General features: G+C 44.7%; 1 protein-coding gene across 7 annotated transcripts in view; it reads left to right on the top strand.

Moving 5' to 3' along the window:
• The window catches only part of strbp (spermatid perinuclear RNA binding protein), a 71,065-nt gene that overhangs the window by 13,338 nt on the left and 38,301 nt on the right, over positions 1 to 19,426 (top strand). For 6 of the 7 annotated variants that reach the window (XM_068705830.1, XM_068705831.1, XM_068705834.1 and 3 more), the window contains one exon: positions 8,580 to 8,688. The gene's annotated coding sequence lies outside the window, so the exon portion shown is untranslated. Of the gene's footprint in view, positions 1 to 3,860; positions 4,314 to 8,579; positions 8,689 to 19,426 lie in introns of those variants that run through there. The other variant, XM_068705833.1, reaches the window with a different exon arrangement.

The raw sequence follows: 19,426 nt of genomic DNA on the forward strand, positions 1-19,426 counted from the left end.
GTAACTTAACATCAATATTGCTGTAAATTAGTCTTTAAATTAAGCAAATTAAAATCCCATTAAAGGATCAGGTTATGGAGCCCCAGTGAATGAGAGAATCACATTAACCAGTGACTGATCTTGTGCCACTGATGATAACACAGACTGTGTTATGATAATAATAATAACTCAAGTTCATACATTCTTCTTATTGCTACAAGGTTATCAGTCCATTATCATCGGGTCGAGATGCGTCGCATTGCTTAACTGCTGGGTAATCAAATGTAGTATGAATAGATTAACACGGGGAGGTGGAACACACACCCTGTTCTACTCACCCGTCTGGTGTGGAGGTGTTAGAAATGTGTATTTATGGAGAGAGAGAGAGAGAGAGAGAAAGAGAGAGAGAGAGAGAGAGGTATGTGACGAAGTCGAGGCTATGTTTATTAGCAGAGGAACAAGGGGATGAGGGTGTAAACAGAGGAACTAGTGGAGAGGAAAGGGAAGATCGATGGGTACATGGATGATAGATGGATGGATGGATTAGATAAACAAATACACAGAACAGATGTGCAGAGATGTCTCTCAGTGAAGGTGAAGAGAGAGAGAGAGAGAGACTTCTGCTTCACACTGATAGCACAGACGGAATCAATGTGAAACCTCTCTCCTCCCTCTCCTCTCCATCTCCCTCCCTCTGTCTCTCCCTCCCTCTGTCTCTCCTCTCTCTCTCTCTCTCTCTCTCTCTCTCTCTCTCTCTCTCTCTCTCTCTGTCTCTCTATTTCTCTCCCTCTCTCTGTCTCTCCTCTCTCTCTCTCTCTCTCTCTCTCTCTCTCTCTCTCTCTCTCCCCTCTCTCTCTCTCTGTGGGAATTCTCTGACCCAGTTAGCTCCTCCACCAGGCAGCAGCAGAGTTATTTTTACATATTAACAGGAGACAATACTTTGTCCTCTGCCCGTCCTCCCCTCTCATCGGTATGCTTCCTTTCCTTCCTTCTGCTCCTCTCCTCCTCCATCTTAGTTCCCATCCTTTCCTCTCGCACCATCCCATGCTTTTTTCCCTCCTCTTTTCTCTATTTGTTTTTTAATTTGCTTTGATTCTTTGTCCTCCTTTTAGAGATTCCCCAAGTATCTGCTTTGTTCAGTGGTATTCTGGTATTCTTGATGGCAATATGGCCATAAAATTATGATTTTAGATATTTAGACTAAATTTAAATCTCTGAGTCAAATCTCCTATTATACTCTTGGGACTTGACTTTATTTGGTATTGTTATACTCGGTGCAATTCTCGAAGCAAAGCATCGTAGCACAACTTATTATTCGGAATTTACATTTTAATGCAAATACAGTAGTATGATATCACATAATAATAATATACAAACACATTCAAACGTGTCAGTCCTGTCTAAGTTATGCAGATGATGTTCACTTCACAATACCCTGAGAGAAAATGATCAAATCTGGTTAATCAGTGCAAAGTGTGAAACTGTTCAAATGAAGTTTATTGTAGAAAGTTTTCTATGATTTAGATAATTAAAAATAATACACATAACAGCTTCACTCATTGTGTCTGTATTCTCCTCCTCTCCTCTCTCTCCTCCTCTCCTCTCTCTCCTCCTCTCTCCTCTCTCCTCTCCTCTCTCTTCTCCTCGCCTCTCTCCTCTCCTCTCTCCTCGCCTCTCTCCTCTCTCCTCTCTCCTTTCCTCTCTCTTCTCCTCTCCTCTCCTCTCTCCTCTCTCCTCTCCAGAGAGGAAAGGGACAGAGAGTGGTTGCAGGTGTAGACAGGTCATCTATTCGCCTCCTAATGATGATGGATGGCAGGACTGCAGAGAGCAGGAGCAGGGAGGAAAGTGGAGCGATGCAGGGAGATAAAGAAACAGCCGAGTAAGAGAAGACTGTGTTTAGATGCGTGTGCTGGCGGGCAGACGGGGGGGGGGGGGGAGGGGTTTAGTGATATGTTGATCCTCAAGTGTTTATATCATTCTTGTCATCTACAGTACCTGATAGCCCACACACACACACACACACACACACACACACACACCTGTGAGGGATGCTTGCAAAATGACATCCGGTGCCTTGAGAAGCACACTTCTGAAGACACACATGCACCTTGAGCATGCATGCGTGCACACACACACACACACACACACACACACCTAATTGTGAAGTTTTCATTTAAATAAAGGTATTGTACATTTTACATTTGAGAAGTTAATAAGAAGTAGAGTCCATACAATAGAAGCCAGGCTGTTTGCTCTTTAGACATGGTGTGGATGCTGACTGTGTCGACACGTGTCGGGTCACAAGTTACACTACAGTAACTGTCTCCCTCTCTCTCCCAGCGTGTCTCACCTCCCTGCTGCCTGACAGCTTCCCGGCTCAGCCGTCCAATAGGAGTGAGGATGTAAGGCTGACGGATAGGAAGTGTTAAGACCCCGTCTGGTGGGGTTACCATGCAACACACACACACACACACACACACACACACACACACACACACACACACACACACACAGTGGTAAAGTCTCAACCTTCCCAAAGTACAGAAAAGGAGGCAGGCTGTAGCTATGGCAACCCAGGGAGAAGGGAAATGATTGGGCATGGCTTGAATTTGTTAAGTGCTACTGTAAGAAGCCTCGGGTGAGACTTAGTCACTTCTTTGGTGTGTGTGTGTGTGTGTGTGTGTGTGTGTGTGTGTGTGTGTGTGTGTGTGTGTGTGTGTGTGTGTGTGTGTGTGTGTGTGTGTGTGTGTGTGCGTGCGTGCGTGCGTGCGTGTGTGTTGCTACAAGAGTGGGTGAGAGAAACGCAAGGAGTCGAGACTTCTCTTCCTCACCCGTCTCCCTGTCTGTCTCCCTGTCTGTCTTCTTCCTGTCTTGTGTTTGAACGCTCCGTCCGTTGTCAGGCTGTTTAAATGAGAGATCTGGGTGAGCTTCCCTCCCCTCAGCGTGGTCCATGAACCTGGGACAAGACTGTGGACAGCATTCATCAGTCACTTTAACCTGCGTGGCTAATTGAATGAAATCAAATGCAGGAGGAGATACAAAGAGCAGCTGTGACATCAAATGGAGCGTAGAAGCCCAATGTTTCACCTCCTAAAATGCCCGTCCCACTTCCCCAGAGCCCAATGTGACGTCTTTAATAAGCTCGTCTTTTCTGTCACAAGTAATCAGTTCATCGATTGTTTGTTTCAGCTCTAGATAAAACACTATATGTCTATCTGTCAGCGTTTGTTGGCCGTTCCATACAAGATGTCTGAGTTGGGCCTTCTGCGCTGCATTGGTGTCAAAGGCACTTTGCCCTGTGTGTGTGTGTGTGTGTGTGTGTGTGTGTGTGTGTGTGTGTGTGTGTGTGTGTGTGTGTGTGTGTGTGTGTGTGTGTGTGTGTGTGTGTGTGTTCTGCTGCAGAATGGGTTAGTGTTGAACCACCGCTGAATGTCGACTCATTTGTGATTTTAGGGACCCACGCCTAGAGAAACACAAACCAGCACCAACTGCTGTAACATAGAGGAGGTCTTTATTGATGTCTGGAACAGAGGCGTCTCTGTAGATGTCAGATCACAACCAATGATTGGGGGCTCGCTCTGTGTGTGTGTGTGTGTGTGTGTGTGTGTGTGTGTGTGTGTGCGTGCGCGTTGCAGACTTTGTGCATGAATGTGTGAATGGATGTGTCCTCGTTCAGAACAGTGTGTGGCGGTTTTCGCGTTGGAGCCCTGGCTCAGTGTCTCACCGGCTTTGCTTGAACAAACAGAGTAACTCCAGCAGAATTGATGCGGCTGTCCGTGAACCTCCGGGATCGTTTCAGCCACAAAAAGTCCGTCCACTAGATCATTTCCCTCACACGGACAGGCTGTTCCATTTGTCTGGAGCACTCGCTCCTCTTGAATTAAAACGACGCAGTCGGCAGCGGAGGACTCCGTAGCGGCTGCATCTGCATAAGCTTCAACTGTTTTCATATTTGGGTGAAAGGAGGTCACACACAAGAATGAAGAACAACAGGCTGGACCTGGAAACTCCCCGTCTGCTCTCGGCCTCCCACGTTCTCTCTCTGAACCTCACGCTCTACCTCTTTCACCTCGCGTTAGGTGCGTAGTGGCATCTTCGCTCCGTCGCCCTTCATCGTCTTATTTCACTGCTGCATTCTGCGATCTTGTACACACTTCTGTCTTCACTCCCACCCCCCACCGGCCAAGGCTAAGTCAGTGGAGCTCTGCGGGCCGGCCTGCCTCACCTTGGATACATAGAAGCGGAGAATTCCAGGGCTTCCTCCGCTGTGTTCACATGTGTGCTCTGACACGCGTGTGCCTTTATGGGCTGAGAGAAGGCTTTGTTCCTCTTAGGTAAGTGGTTCTCTGTGGACTGCAGTCTTTCTGTGCTCCATTTGCTGGTGGTCTGTCTTCCTATCTGGGACTTTTTAAAGTGTCTGTTTACTCACACCTCGGGCTGGGCGAATGCTCCAACTCGCTATAAATCACCGGCGTGTATGCGAGAGCATCACCGTAATGAAAATGATTTGTGACGGAGATTATCTGGATTAGGATTACGTGTAATATTTTCAAATTGAGAACGAGGTTGGGCGTACTCTCTCGCATCATAATTACTTTTGAGGGTGTGTGAGTATTACAGTGGGATTGTCCTTTTTAATTTTACCTCGCAAATTGAATAGCAGAACTAATTTAGACTTAAGGAGTGATCTATTATGCTTTTATGAAAGCACTCCGGTGTTTCACGGCGAGATCAACTCATGTGCTTCCCGTGACACGTCAGTCTCACTCGGGTTCAACGCTGAAGAAACACTCAATGGCCAAAGTTCCACTCACTGACCAACACGCTGTACTGAAGCAACACAGGGAACCTGAGAAATCGCTGACTGGACGGTAGTACGGCTTCAGTGAATCAATGACTTACATTTCTTTTAATGTAAATTAGGCCTGTCCTAAATCAAAGAAACTGGAAAAATGGTATTAATGTGTTGGAAATAAGTCATTCAGCATGAATAAAGCATAAAAAAATGACAAATTGACTAAATCATTTCTTGTAAATTAAAGCCAAAAGGGCCGATTAGTTGACTAATTGACTAAGAGCGGTCGTGTGAATGTATATTTAAACGTCCATCGTTGCAGAGCTGACAGTAGCGGTGATGTCACAGTATGGGAGTTTCATAGATTTGAAGATGTTGAATGGTTTCAAAGTTTGCTTTAAACATGCATTGTGTTCACTCTTCATTAGGTTCACTATGAGTGCCTGTGGTCCACCGCTACCGGCTAAAGGCGACATCGCCACACATTACACTGCGAGGGCTGGCGCTGATTAAACAGCCTCCCTTTAATCAGGAGCTCTGTGGCCGTTTGAAGGTGAAGGTGAAGGTAATGTGAAGGCACCTGCGCTCCGAGAGCACAAAGCTCTGACAGCGTGAAAGGTTGAGATGTATCCCGTGGATCCAGGGGCTTGTTGGCGAGAGTCGCTATCTCATTCTCTCATTCACGTGTGAGGAAATGAACTGCTGAGCACCTCGCTTTATTCAAGGAGGCAGAGGAGAGAGATGCTCTCGCCTGCCTCTGGATCCTCAAACAACATTATTTTTATGTTGACACGTGCGTTTTTCAGTTACTTTTCTCCCAGCTTGTCTGATTTAGAGAATGCGATCGAGGCCACTGGCAATCTGTCACTAATAAGATGAGTGTCTCGCAGGTTGTGTTTTATGCACCGAGTCTTTTTTTACCATCTACCGCAGAATAAAGTGATGTCTTTGTTTACGCTCCGCTGCACTGCTGCGTCCCAGTTTGACGCCTCGCGTCTTATTTCTCACTGGCGGTAATGGTTTACAAATGAGATGTGAAGGATCGGCAAATTAGATAATGCTGTCGGCTGAGGGTTTATTTTTCTTCCTCTGTTGAGAAGGCGTGTCAGTCGCTGGAGACCGCTGTCTGTCAGCACGTCTCCACTAACCCCCTTCAGGAAGAAGACAGACAAACCTGTGATTTGAGCTTTTTATATATTCTTTATCTTTAAACTGACTCACTGCGCCTGTTAGAGGTGTGAAAAATGAGGTTCAAGCCTCAGCTACATTCCATACTTTAACCTAATAAATCTGCCAGATTTCCTGTGAAAAACAACTATATAAAGATTATCTTTAGATATGATATCATCTCTCAACACAGCGGGCCTTTATAGCGTGTATGCTAATTCCTTATTGAATATGATGAACGGTTTATAATATCTGCTGGTATCAAACTGCAAGGACTAAAACAGATTGCCGACTTTTTAGTTTTAGTTTGATGATAAAAAAAAAAATCATTTTCATTTATGATTTGCATGCGATGGTGATTTTAAACATATACAAGAACGGTCACACCGTCACATCTTGTTTGCCATCTGCCAAGGTTTTCCTAAACAACGTATATAAATATATAAATCAAAACGGTGTACTTATATGGAATGAGTCAGTGACAGTCTAAACATTACTCAAATAAGTACATTAAAGAGTTTACAAGAGTTTATCAGAAAGAGTATTTTAAGAAATAATCATGAGCATGATAAGGTATTATTAAAACTAACTACCATGGTGTTGACTCTACAGGAAGGAATTGTGTGTGTGTGTGTGTGTGTGTGTGTGTGTGTGTGTGTGTGTGTGTGTGTGTGTGTGTGTGTGTGTGTGTGTGTGTGTGTGTGCCAGAGTGAATAGTCCGTGACTGGGAACCAGTTTGCCTTGATGGCGTTGCATCTACACCGACCAACACCCTCCTCAGTTATGTGCTGTTGAAGGAGGTGCGACTGCTCCCTCAAACAACAAACAACACTCTGACACCACAGCACTGCTGCGCTTTGATTTTCTTGATTTTCTTGGCTGTGGGGCTGATGTTTGTAGGAGGGTGCACCGCCGTCTGCTCTTTGTATCAGGTTTGTCAGGATCATCACAGGGAGGGACATGTATCACGTGTTATTTACTGTATTTTACGCATTGTAAAGCACTATATACGGATACGGATTATTGCCGTTTCATGCGTTTCTTAGCTCCACTCATAAATAATGAGCAGAGCAGTTTGATATTTCCCAGTAGTCCAGCAGAGAGGGTTGTTCTTATTGATTTACAATATTGCAAATTAAACCCAACAAGATAATTTAATTACGGGAGCTCATTCATCCGTTAATGGTGCCGAAAGATGTTTTAGCTAATAGAGGAAAGAGGACAATCTAAAAAAAAAAAAACACAACTTAATGAGACTAATGTTCATAAGTAAAATGTGAAAAAGATGATACCGCATTGATTAACAGCGCAGGCAGTTCTTAAGTGTCACTGTGGCTTTGTTTCATAGTTAAATCTCCAGTGACTATGAGAACGGTCGTTAGGACAATGAACAGAAGCAGCTGAAACCAATCAGTGTCGGCTCCACAGGAAGGGTTGCCAGGTTGAGAAATTGGGATCCTTTCTGAGAAATTGGCAATTCTTTGTTACAACTTTTTAACATACGGCAAACGGCAAAACTTGCGAAATAAATACATTTTATTATTTCTTGCACTATGACTGCTGCCAGCCTGCCAACCACTTTTAAAAGTCAGCGTTGAGGCCTGCCAATTATTATAATATTCAACTGTTCTTCTTTTACAAATGTAGTCCATGCAGAGTAGTTAGGTAGTACATCATGTCACATTTAATTTAAAGTAAGCCACTCTCTCATGCTGGGCATATATACGAGAAGACCCTACGCTTCAGACCAGCTCCGGGTCTTTGGGAGAATTCAGCGGACATGACTAACAGGCGGCTTCTCTCAAAGTCAGTCATGTCCTTCAGGAAGAAAGTCCAGCATCCTCTGAACCTCTGTTGTACACTGCTGCGTGTTCCAGACTCCCTCTCTGTGATCTGTTGGCATGGAGAGCAAATGTGGAAAATGGAATCGATGTTCCATGCGTGTGTTTATGTAGCGGCTCATATGCAAATGAGAAAGGGAGGGTCCCACTTTCTCTGCAGCGACAGGGTCTCAATTTTCCGGTCAGTGAGTGTTTACACACTTCTGTTTCTTCTTCCACAAGTCATTTATTTCACTTCCTGTCCCTTCTTATAAGCTCTTCTTTGAGTCTCCTCTTTTTCTTTTCTTTTTTTAATATTATTTTTCATTTTCCTAGCACCTGGGCCCTGTGTCCTCTGCCCTCGCTCGTTCTCCTCTGGCCTTTCTGATGCTGTTTTCAGGAAGAAGAGGGACAAGCACTTTCAAAATGAGGGTCTGCTGTGTGCACAAGCCATTCAGTCATACTTCAAGGCAAAATAAGTACTCTTATTGCACAGAGAGTAAATATACTCTTAGCTAATGGAGGTTGTAGTCTTTCAACCTCTCATCTTTAAGTGTCTGCTCACTCCCCCCCCCCCCCCCCCCCCCCCCCCCGGTACCTCAGATGGATGGCAGTGGAGTGTCACTCCGTGCACACGTTTGTGTTTGTGTGAGTGCCGTTGTATGAGGACACATTTTAATCTTTAGGTAAACGAGTATATCCTTATTTGCGCCTCTATTTACTCCTTCTGTGACGTTCTGTTTCCCTGAAGCTGAACATGATCCTTAAGTGCTGTCGCGCTGATGCTAACTGACCTTTTTGAACCTCCGTCTTCTCAGGTACCGAACCCTGACCCGCTCTGACATCGCGACTCCAGACAGACGCGCGCCGGCTGACGGACGCTGAATTTGAAGTGGGCAGATAAACAGATTGGAGGCAAGAGGGGAGGTGAGTGAATAGAATAACGAAGTCCACTCGTATGTCTCTCCGCCCGTGTATCTCTGTGTATCTGAATGAACGGGTTCATCCTGTGGTCCGGTGCTCAGTGTTCTAGATGACCGCCGAGGTTGCCTTCACGTTAGACACCGCTTTGTATCACAGCTGGTCAGGGGGCCTGTGGTCCAAGTGGTTGTGGAGTTCACTCGCTGCTTGGGTAAACTGCCTACTTATGTATGTTAAGTAGCTTTTATGCAATTCACCCAGCGGCCTTCCCCCGCTGTCATCTCAGTGGGAGTGTTTTGGGGTCTGCCTGTGTGTGTTTATGTGTAAATAATTGATTGCTGTAGAGGTTTTTAGTGGATCGCTGGCGAGGCAGAAAAAGATGCTCCTCGGTGTGCGTAACATTACTGCAACATGTCTGCTGCTGCTCACTGGACAATCATCTGTAGCTTCAGCCCTGGTTTGTGTTTTTGGAACAGATTCAAGGTAATAAGCCAGACAGCGTTTTTCTGGTTTACTCCCTCTTGTTGTCACACTTTTCTCATCCGCTATTTTCTCCACTCTCGTTTCTTTTTCAGTTTTCTCCGCTTATTTATTTCTCTCGCTCGCTCGGCCTTCTATCACTAAATGTCTTTATTTCTTTCTGCCTCCTCGGTGCTTCCTCTTCCTGTGTGTCATCCCTTCTGTCTTTCTTGCCCCTTAGCCGCAGTGTCCTTGAGAAAGCAGTGACTTTGCCGGTGAGCGCAGCAGAGCGCATCACACACACACACACACACACACACACACACACACACACACACTCTCTCTCTCTCTCTCTCTCTCTCTCTCTCTCTCTCTCTCTCTCTCTCTCTCTCTCTCTCTCTCTCTCTCTCTCACACACAAACATTTGGTTGGTCCATGGCAACACTGTCAAGCAGAACCAGCCCTTACAAGTCTCTTCCCTTTAGTCCTCATGAATAATTCATGAGCAGTAATGTTGCCTGTACTTTATGCAAATATTGACAAACCTATTGCAGAGAAAAAAATGAGACAGGTGTGTCCTGTGTTCGTCCACAAACTGCTGATAAAGTAAAATACCTCAAAGTCATGGCAATCTAGAGTGTTCCCAAAAATCAGCTGTTCAGAAGGAAGTGAAAGGGAGTTAATAATCAGTTTATCTTTATTAATGCTGAGCCCCATTGATGATAAGTCACATAAAACATGACTCAGAGTCCATTCAGAAGTCCACCAATAACTCATCCTTTTTGTCTGTTGGTTAGATGATGCAGACATTTCATAAAACTGGATTTGATGCACAAGTTCAATTACTCTTCCTCGAGGTTCGTTACAGAATCCCGACAAATTGCCCCTCAGGTGATACCGCGGTTCGCCTGCCAGCGTGGGAACACAACCCCTCTGTGCCCTCCCCCTCATTAAAGGCGCCCTCCACTAATCTTAGATCATGACGGACCATTGTCACAGTTTTCCGTAGCTTTTGAAATATAGATGGAGTCTGATTGTCTGCTTGTAAGATGAGACGTTATCGTCTCTCGATGCCGTTTGTTCTCGTCGGTCTCTGTTTTCCGTTGGAGTTCATAGAGGGCGGATTGGGTCACAGCGTTTTTTTCCTGCTGCCTTACGTGTTTTCTGTTGGAGATCGAGTGTCCTGTGGTTACCTAGCTGCAGTGCTGCAGTTTATATACGGGACAAGTGTTTTTGTTCCTGCATCTTGAAGGTTTAGATGAGTCACATTGAAGTTGTATTATATGTTAAGTACAGTACTTCATGCAATTTACAGTTTACAGTTTTATCACCACCGTCATTAAAACAATGCTGCAGTGACAATATATCGTTGCCGCCATGTTATCTCTCTCTTTGTCTCTCTCTCTCTCTCTCTCTCTCTCTCTCTGTGTGTGTGTGTGTGTGTGTGTGTGTGTGTGTGTGTGTGTGTGTGTGTGTCTCTCACTCTTCCTCATGTTTGTCCCACGTTCAGCTGAAAATGCTTCCGTAGCCATGGCGACCAATCCCGAGGGGAAAAGTTGATGCTGAATCTCTTTCTCACTTTGCTTTTCTCTTTTGTCTCATGCCATCTAATGCTGTACACACTTACACTTACACACATATACACACACACATATACACATACTCATACACACACACACACACACACACACACACACACACACACACACACAAACACACATATACTAGCATGCCAGAATCTAAAAGCAGAGGAGACGCAGTTTATGAGTCACATGTTGTTTTGGTTCTCTTGGCGTAGATTGTGAATGTAAAATAAGTAGGGCTGGGTATCAGCAATGAATAACTTTATTTATAAGTAATATAATGTAGGTTACCAGGTACAAAGTATCAAAACGTCTCCAGTCAATTGATAGCTGCATTGGATCGATAAACGGCGATCAAAATGAATGCAGTGGTGGTGGCATTCAACGCTTCCATTCACATGACTGGTGTCTACTGCATGGCTGAGAAACAGTTAACCCAGGGACACAGTTAAGGGACCTTTTCCTCTGTTTTCTACACTTCCTTTCTTTCTTTGCTGCTCGTTAGTGACCGTGACTGTTACAGTTGACCTTTTGGAAATTTAACACTCGCACAAAAAAAGAGTCTGGAGGAGAGAACAGAAATGTGTGTGTGTGTGTGTGTGTGTGTGTGTGTGTGTGTGTGTGTGTGTGTGTGTGTGTGTGTGTGTGTGTGTGACCATGTGGGTTTCTATGAGGTATTTTTCATTAGTTTTGTTTGAGTTTCTCTAGTAACTAGTCCTTCCTTATTAATGGAATGATCTTTTGATGTCTGGTTCTAATGGAGGCAGCCTTGGGACAGACTGGAGATTTAAAAGTGCAGGAAATACAATTTAGTGAATTAATGATAATTAATGGTTAATTATTAATGACAAGTCCTGTCCCTGTGGCTCCGTAAAGTTTGTTTTAATATTAATATGAAACATTTTGTTATAAAGTGCGATGAAGACAGTTGAAATTAATCATTTCAGTCATGGCTCCTCGGGCTTCACTTCATCCCTTCTTTCTATCCTAACCCTCCTTCACATCCTCTCACTTGTCTTTTCTTCCTCCTGCCTCCCCTTCCTTCCTTCCTTCCTTCCTTCCTGTCTCCACCTTTCTCCGTTCATCCATGTTTCCCGCTTCGTTCTGCTTCTCTCCCGTGCCGTTTATATTCTTTTCCTCGCTCGCCTCCCTTTTTCTTCTGCTTTGCGCGTCCTTCCTTGTGGCTCTATTATTCTTATCTAAATCAGGCACACCCTGTCGTTCTCTCTCCTTTATGTCATCCTGATTTCTATCTTCCTAATCTCTCACCCTCCACCTCCCACACTAACGCATCATATTCCACTGAACTCCCTCTCTTCACCACACATACACCTTTTCCATCTCCCTCATTCTGTTCATTTATTGCCTTTTACCTCTCTTGTTCTCGTCTTTCTAACCTCCCTTACGCTTTTCCTCCCACCGGTCACCCACTTAAATCCTGCCTTTCCTCTCTCTCTCTCTCTCTCTCTCTCTCTCGCTCTCTCTCTCTCTCTCTCTCTCCCTCCCTCTCCCTCTCCTTCTGTCCCTTCCTTGCTCCCACTCGGTCTCTCCGTCTTCTCACCAGAGTCGGAGAGGCCGACAGGAAGGAAGTGTGTAATGAAACGGCCATATCTAGCACACTGCCCAAATTGACCTGGAATGAATGGAGTCACTGATCGGCTGAAGCTGTGCAGATGAAGAAGTGGGGGGCGGGGAGATAAGAGAGAAGCTGCCTGATGTAGTACGGAATGAGAACACAAACATGTTTAATTTGTGTATGTGTGTGTTTACTCGGGGCTGTTATTACATTACTTGTGAGCTGTATTTGAAATAATAGATGTGTGCAGAAGAACAACTTTCTCCTGCTGCGTTCTGCCTTAAAATCCATACTTGGCAAAGTCCATGAATTCAGTGACTTCAGCTGAAGGAGGAAGCAATCTGTATTCAGGAGAATTTCTTCTCTGCTGTTTGAGCAGAGGAGTGAGACGCAGACCGGCTCGGCAACAGCTAAAGAGAGCGAAAGTTAGAGACGCACGGACAAACGGAAAGAGACAGAACGATGGGATGCATCCCCTCCAAAGTCACTGAAGTTGTTTATTAACGATGTCACTCTGAGTGCATCCTGTAAAAATTAATTTCTTAAAAACACTTGATCCTTCAATGTGATTTGGCTTTCGTAATGCACGACGCTAATCTGCTCATCTGCCACCGCCGGCCACACTACTGCTTCTATTAATGAAAATGGACAGAGAGAGAGAATGGACACACCACTGGGATGTCAAGCACTACTGTAGTGTGTGTGTGTGTGTGTGTGTGTGTGTGTGTGTGTGTGTGTGTGTGTGTGTGCGTGTGTGTTTGACAGCTTGCCTGCCAGTGTGTGTGTTGTGGGGTAGAAGCCCATTAGGGAATTGGTCCACATCTGGACGACCCTAGCTGTCCTCATGCGCTCACACATCGTACTGTAACACATATGCTTCAGAACAACAGCGTTCCGTAGACGACCACCACTGATGATCAGTCGGCAATTCACGCCAAATAATTGAAGAGAGCCGTTGTGATTTCTCTGTGACCCGTTTTAACCTCGCCTCAAGCCTTGGAGCTCATTGTTTCAACATGAAGATAGTTTAAGGGGGTTTAAGGGAAACACTAAATACAATCCACCTTCAGAGATTCTACACATTCTACATGGATTCTTTCTGTCTCCTACCGTAACCGTGAATGAGTGCTGTGTGTCAGTAGCACTCTTTGTTTTGCTATTTATTAATTTGTTTATTTGTGTATTTATTAATTATTAATCTGTAAAAGCGTCAGTAGGATGCAGCGAACACGCACACTCCTTTTTGGCATTACTTGCGTTTATGTGATAAGTTGTTTATAACCACTTACATATTCACAAACCTGCTCGGACAAACAAACACACACACACACACACACACACACACACACACACAGACACACACACACAGGGGTGGGAGTGTTACAGCTTTGTGTGTTGGCAAACATGAGCTTAGCAGTGAAGAGCCTTTCAAGCAGGATTAAGCTGCGAAGTGTCAATGGATCAGACAACTAGGCCAAAGACCACTAGGATATCACTTACACTGCAACTATCAGCGTCAGTGTGTGTGGACAGAAGTATGTAAAGTAGTGTGGTAGATTAATGGTAAAAAGCACACACACACACACACACACACACACACACACACACACACACACACACACACACACACACACACACACACACACTGTATGCACATTCTTCTTACAGACTATGGACTGTGGAGCCTCGGCAGAGCCCTGGCAGCACCATCTGTTCCTGCTGAAATCAGCACAGCAGGAGCCTACCAACACACACACACACACACACACACACACACACACACACACACACACACACACAGTTGCAGCATGCTTCAGTTCTGGCATAGTGATAGTCTATTTATTCCCCACGCTGACGCAGGACACTATTCAATTGTGTGTGTGTGTGTGTGTGTGTGTGTGTGTGTGTGTGTAGCAGTTAAGTTTTCAGTTAAAAGTAAGGTAACCCATGGAGATGACAGGTGTGTCTGAGATGACTAATGCTATGCTAATTTTAAGATGATGCGGATGCACAAATGTAGATAGGTAGGTAGATAGATAGTCGGTCAGCCAGTCAGCAGGAGCTACACACACACACACACACACACACACACACACACACACACTGCTTTTCTGCATTTTAATAATCGACCGAGGGGAGTTGTGCGCCCCTGTCAATGTTATCTATTTCCCTTCCAGAAGCAACATCAGCGTTTCCTCTGCTTTCTGCCATCTCATCAGTACTCTGTGGTCTGACCTCCTCTGGCCTCCACCTGCCTCCATATTGTAGCACTCTAAAACATATACAGGGCTGTGGAGCTTACATTTTAGACTTCAAGTTGACGATCACCGGGAAGCCAGATGCCTACAAATAGAAGACGTGAAAATGTTACCTAAAAGGAGCTCATCAGCGATCACCGATTAGAACGGTCATTCATCCTCGTCTCATCACAAAAGAAAATATAAACAAACGCAAACAAATAAGGATGACAATCGCATGTAATGACAGACGTACTGACGATGAACGACGATAAAACAGCAGGAGAACACAGGAGAAGGAGGAGGGCTGAGATGAATTGGAACAGACCAGGTGTGTGAGTTGAGATCAGTGGGGAAATCAGCAAGGTAGTCTCTATGAGAAGTAATTGCTTTTACAGAATTACAGAAATCTAGTCCGCCGTTGCATAAAAAGAAAAAGAAAAAAGAATTTGAATGTTAACGTGAATGGAACTATTCAATTTGCATTCCCCTTCACTCTCAGGTTTAAAAGCAGCGGGGCTCGTTGTTCCGAGGAGCGGAACCCAGCGCTCCAGTTTTAAATTCATCTTGTGAAGTTTGAATGTGCCAATTCCTCACAGTGATGTCAAGCAGCAGTTGGCAGTTGTTCCGCCTGTTGTCACACCTGTTAATTAATCTCCATGCCAAGTGCTCAACAATTGCAGCGTTGTCGGGAAACGGACAGAGAAAACAAAACGGAAGAGAAAATAAATCAATCAATAAGGGAGGAGCAGACTGGAGAAAGGAGAGAGAAAAACAGACCCATTGTTTACCGTGCGTACAGACGCCTTTGAGAGGAAGGCAACGAAGAATTAACATCATCACGACACACATGCAGTTCATCCCTGAGACCACATTCCTGATGTCCTTTGTTCCGATATCCTTAAAGCATGTGTCTATGGTGCTGCATAGTTCTGCATTAATGAGACATAATGCAGACGATATCCACAGCATGTCACTTCCTCCTGAGCGCGCCTCGCTGTGTAGGCTGTATGGTAAAGAGGCTCGTGCGTTCTTTGTATCGTGGCTGTTTCCTGTACCTTGTGGTGTGTTTGTACGTGGGGGAAATGTGAGAGTTTGTGGTCAGGAAGACAATTTGTTCTTGGGGGGGAAAAAAAACAGCATTTTTGCAGTTATTTAAGTTCAGTCTCAAGATCTGTGAGACGGTTAACAAACTGGCTTCTTTCTCTGACTACTAACTCCTCCATTACATCCATATCAAAGGAGCTTCTCACGACCACTCTCTGTTTCCTGGTTAGCATTGCTTTTTACTTTGTTGTATTGCTTCTGCTGGTAGGTTCATAACCCAAGGATTGGATTTCCATCCTTCTCTCGTACAGACAGTCGAGGGTGATCTCACCGTTGCACTTCCAGGTTCTCTCAGACACCTCAGGGTTCTACTCGGTGTTGGTCCTCGTTCACAGAAAGCTTGAACAGCTACTGGAACAGGCATTCCACTCATACTTTTGATGACTGGCTGATTCTTTTCGCAAAGGAATGCCTGACCTCCTACGCTATGCGAGCTCGTAAAGCCTTGACAGTGAACTAGCAAAGGCGACCTTACACTCGGCTTATCTGGGCGTACCTCTCAACTCTCAACGGACTACAGCCTCTTACTGTGGCTGTGGGGCAAGCTTACTGGAGCCTCCACAGGACGTGCCCCTCACATCTGGATAAATGGTCTCCACATACTGCACACCAACAAGAGGGCTCAGCGTGTCCAACCTCTGCCTCCGGCCCTAAAACAATAAAAGGAACGGTGTATCGAACCAAGAGGCTTCCTCTGTTTGACTGTTTCCTTACGCTAGACTGTCGTTATCCACATTTTCACACCCTGGATATTGTTATTCTCTTTTTCTTCTTCTTCTTCTCATGACTCCTTATCTACAAAGGAAGTGCTTCCTTAATTCTAGAAAGGTACGGGAGTGAAGAAATGTTTTCTGGAAAGGAAATTATGGGAAGAAAAAAAGCCTTCTGAAGCCGAGGTGACACTGCATAACTGGACGGTTTGGGATCACATTGTCACTAAGTTGCATTGGTAGTTAATGAGGATGTTCCATTTCGTTTTGTTTGCATATTTGTGGCGCTTGTTATAGTTGTGACATCATGACGGAATTAAATTGTCACGGAAATCCTGCAACTGGCAAGTAGTCTTTGCTGCTCTCCTTGTGCAAATGTTTTTATTTTTATCATAACTACCTTCTATCAGCATGACTGTGAGCCGTTGTGGCAACAAAAGAAGACCCTCGGCCCTGCTTTCTCCAGTCTTCTTTGTCAGGCAGCCTGTTTGAAGTCGAGTCTGTTAAAGTCTGCTGTACTTCAAGCGTTTTAGCTGCTCCGTTGGCAGCTCAGAAAAGATAAAAAAAGGCCGAGTGGAAATAAGGAAACAGATGAGGAAAGTAGATGAATAGTAAAGATTGTGTGGAAAACGGACATGTGAAGAAAATACACGAGTGTGTAGAGAACAATTCAGTATTTACTTTTACATCTTCATGAAGAACAGAGACAATATTCTTCTCGACCGTCTCCTTTCACCACTTTGAAGCTTTTCCATGCAGTCAAAAGAAGAGCTTCATAAAGGAGACTCTTTCTACCTCTATCTCTGTCCCAGCATGCCTCTCTCTTCCTGTAACGCCGTCGATATTTCTGACCGCTTGTCTCACCATCTGTCTCTATCTGTCTGACCCCAGCAGAGAAACAGACATCGCAGTCAGCTATAGCACCTGTTTACACGATGCACGCTCTTCACAGCAGAGATAGTTAGAGAGAGGCGTGATTCTGCATCCATTCTCTTTAATGTGTGTGTGTGTGTGTGTGTGTGTGTGTGTGTGTGTGTGTGTGTGTGTCCAACGCATCAGCACACACTTTTGCAGATGTTTTCCCAGATGCAAACATTATGGCACTAATAACCCTGGAGCCAGCCCCACACAAGTCGGCACTGATACAACACAGAGGCGACTCACACTGTCGAACAAGCGGCCTTTGAGGTGTGTGATGAATGTTCTCAACAGGATCAGAAATAGCTCTGGTGAGAAAAGCATTTCAATGAGAGCAAAAATACTTTACCCAAGAATAAAAAAGAGAAAAATCAACAGTTGAGCTCTAAAATAGCTTCAGACTAACATAACAGCCAGAAACATCAGCCATATTTACACCTGCTCAAGGTTAGCTTCACAGCGCTGCTTCATTGGAGTGCATGGAGACGTCTTTACGGAGGAGCTGGAGGGAATCCACAGAGCTGCAAGTACCTACCAAAGCCTGTTACCTCATTACGGGTTCCTCAGCCTCTGCCTTTCATCTTACTGTATCTGTTCTGGTTTTGGGGTTGTCTGCCCATCCGTGTGTCTGTCGGTCGAATTCTCGTTAACGAGATATCTCAGGAACGCTTTCAGTCAATTCCTTTGCATTTGGCTCAAGCCTCTACTTGGACTGATGGTCAAGGTTCATCTCTGAAGGACACAGTGTGGTGCAGTTAATGGTGTCAACTGAAAGAAGCTTGAGTTTACACCACAGGATTTAAGTGTCGATAAGTCATATTTATTAATTAATTTATATTCATTGATATGATGATTGAGGGAAAATTATTCACCGGCAACTTTGAGAATCAATGAATTGTTTGAACCATTCACCGAGACCAATCGCTGGTTTGAAAGTGGAAATCTGTTGCTTTTCTTTGATTAATATTTGGGTTACCTGAATACCTGAATATATATTTTTGGGGTTTTTGGACCGTTCGGTAAAACAAGCAATTTGAAGACATCACCTTGGGCTTGAGTACAAAGCAAACCAGTGGACTCTGTTTGTGCGAGATGATATCTTATCCGGCACACTTAAGTTGTGGCTGTATTCCATTGGTCCTCCAGCTACCCGTGCATGTAACCATTGGAGACCCTTTCACTGGCGAAACATTGACAGAGTGTCTTGAATTGTGATGTGGACGAAACACTTCCGACATCATAATCTCATTGATCATCAGTTCAAAACGTGCCGACCGATGATCTGATCGCAATATAAAGCAGATAAACAAAACCCTAAAAAGGCGACGCATTGAGCAATAAGCTCCTCCGACACTAATTAGCACACTCTCTGGCTTTTCCGTCAGTCCTCTGTCTCCCTTCGCTCCGTGTCTTCCACTGCTCATCTTCATTTGATGGTTATCAGATGAGAAAGGTGTAAATTGCTGCTCAGAGCCATCTCAGCAAAATTCTCCGTCTCCGGTATCTCTCCTGTGGCGTGCAATCACTTCCCTTCCCTCGTTCCTCATCCTCTGCCTGAATCCTTTCATCTCCGGAGGGAAAATGGGACGTTTTCACCGACTGTTGGCGCAGGAAGGACACAGCACAGGTGTGTGTTTCCTTATGCATAAACTTCGAGGCAAGGCAAGTTTATTAGTACAGCACATTTCAACAACAAGGTAATTCACAGTGCTTCACATAAAACCATTGAAAGCATCAAAACATAAGGCGAAAGGAAAGGAGATTTAAAAACAATTAAGAACATTTATTGAAACATTAAAAACAGGAACAGTCATTAAAACATTAAAAAGCAGTTAAATACAGTAGTAAAATGCAGGAGGTTCAAGTTCAGTTAAAGGCAGCAAACAAACAAAGGACTTTGTTCCAGATGTGTGGAGCAGAAGAACTGAACGCTGCTTCTCCGTGTTTAGTTCTGACTCTGGGAACAGAAAGCAGACCGGTCCCAGACCACCTGAGGGGTCGGGATGGTTCGTGAGGTAGCAGCAGATCCCTGAACCATTCAGTGCTTTATAAACCAGCAGCAGGGTTTTAAAGTCAACTCTTTGTTGGACAGGAAGCCAGTGAAGACCTCAGAACTGGAGTGATGTGATCCACTTTCCTGGTCTTAGTGAGGTC

The sequence above is a fragment of the Cebidichthys violaceus genome, unplaced genomic scaffold (assembly GCF_023349555.1).
Source record: "Cebidichthys violaceus isolate CVI_PGR_0920_01 unplaced genomic scaffold, fCebVio1.0.p SCAF_12, whole genome shotgun sequence".
In the NCBI taxonomy this organism is placed as follows: domain Eukaryota; kingdom Metazoa; phylum Chordata; class Actinopteri; order Perciformes; family Stichaeidae; genus Cebidichthys; species Cebidichthys violaceus.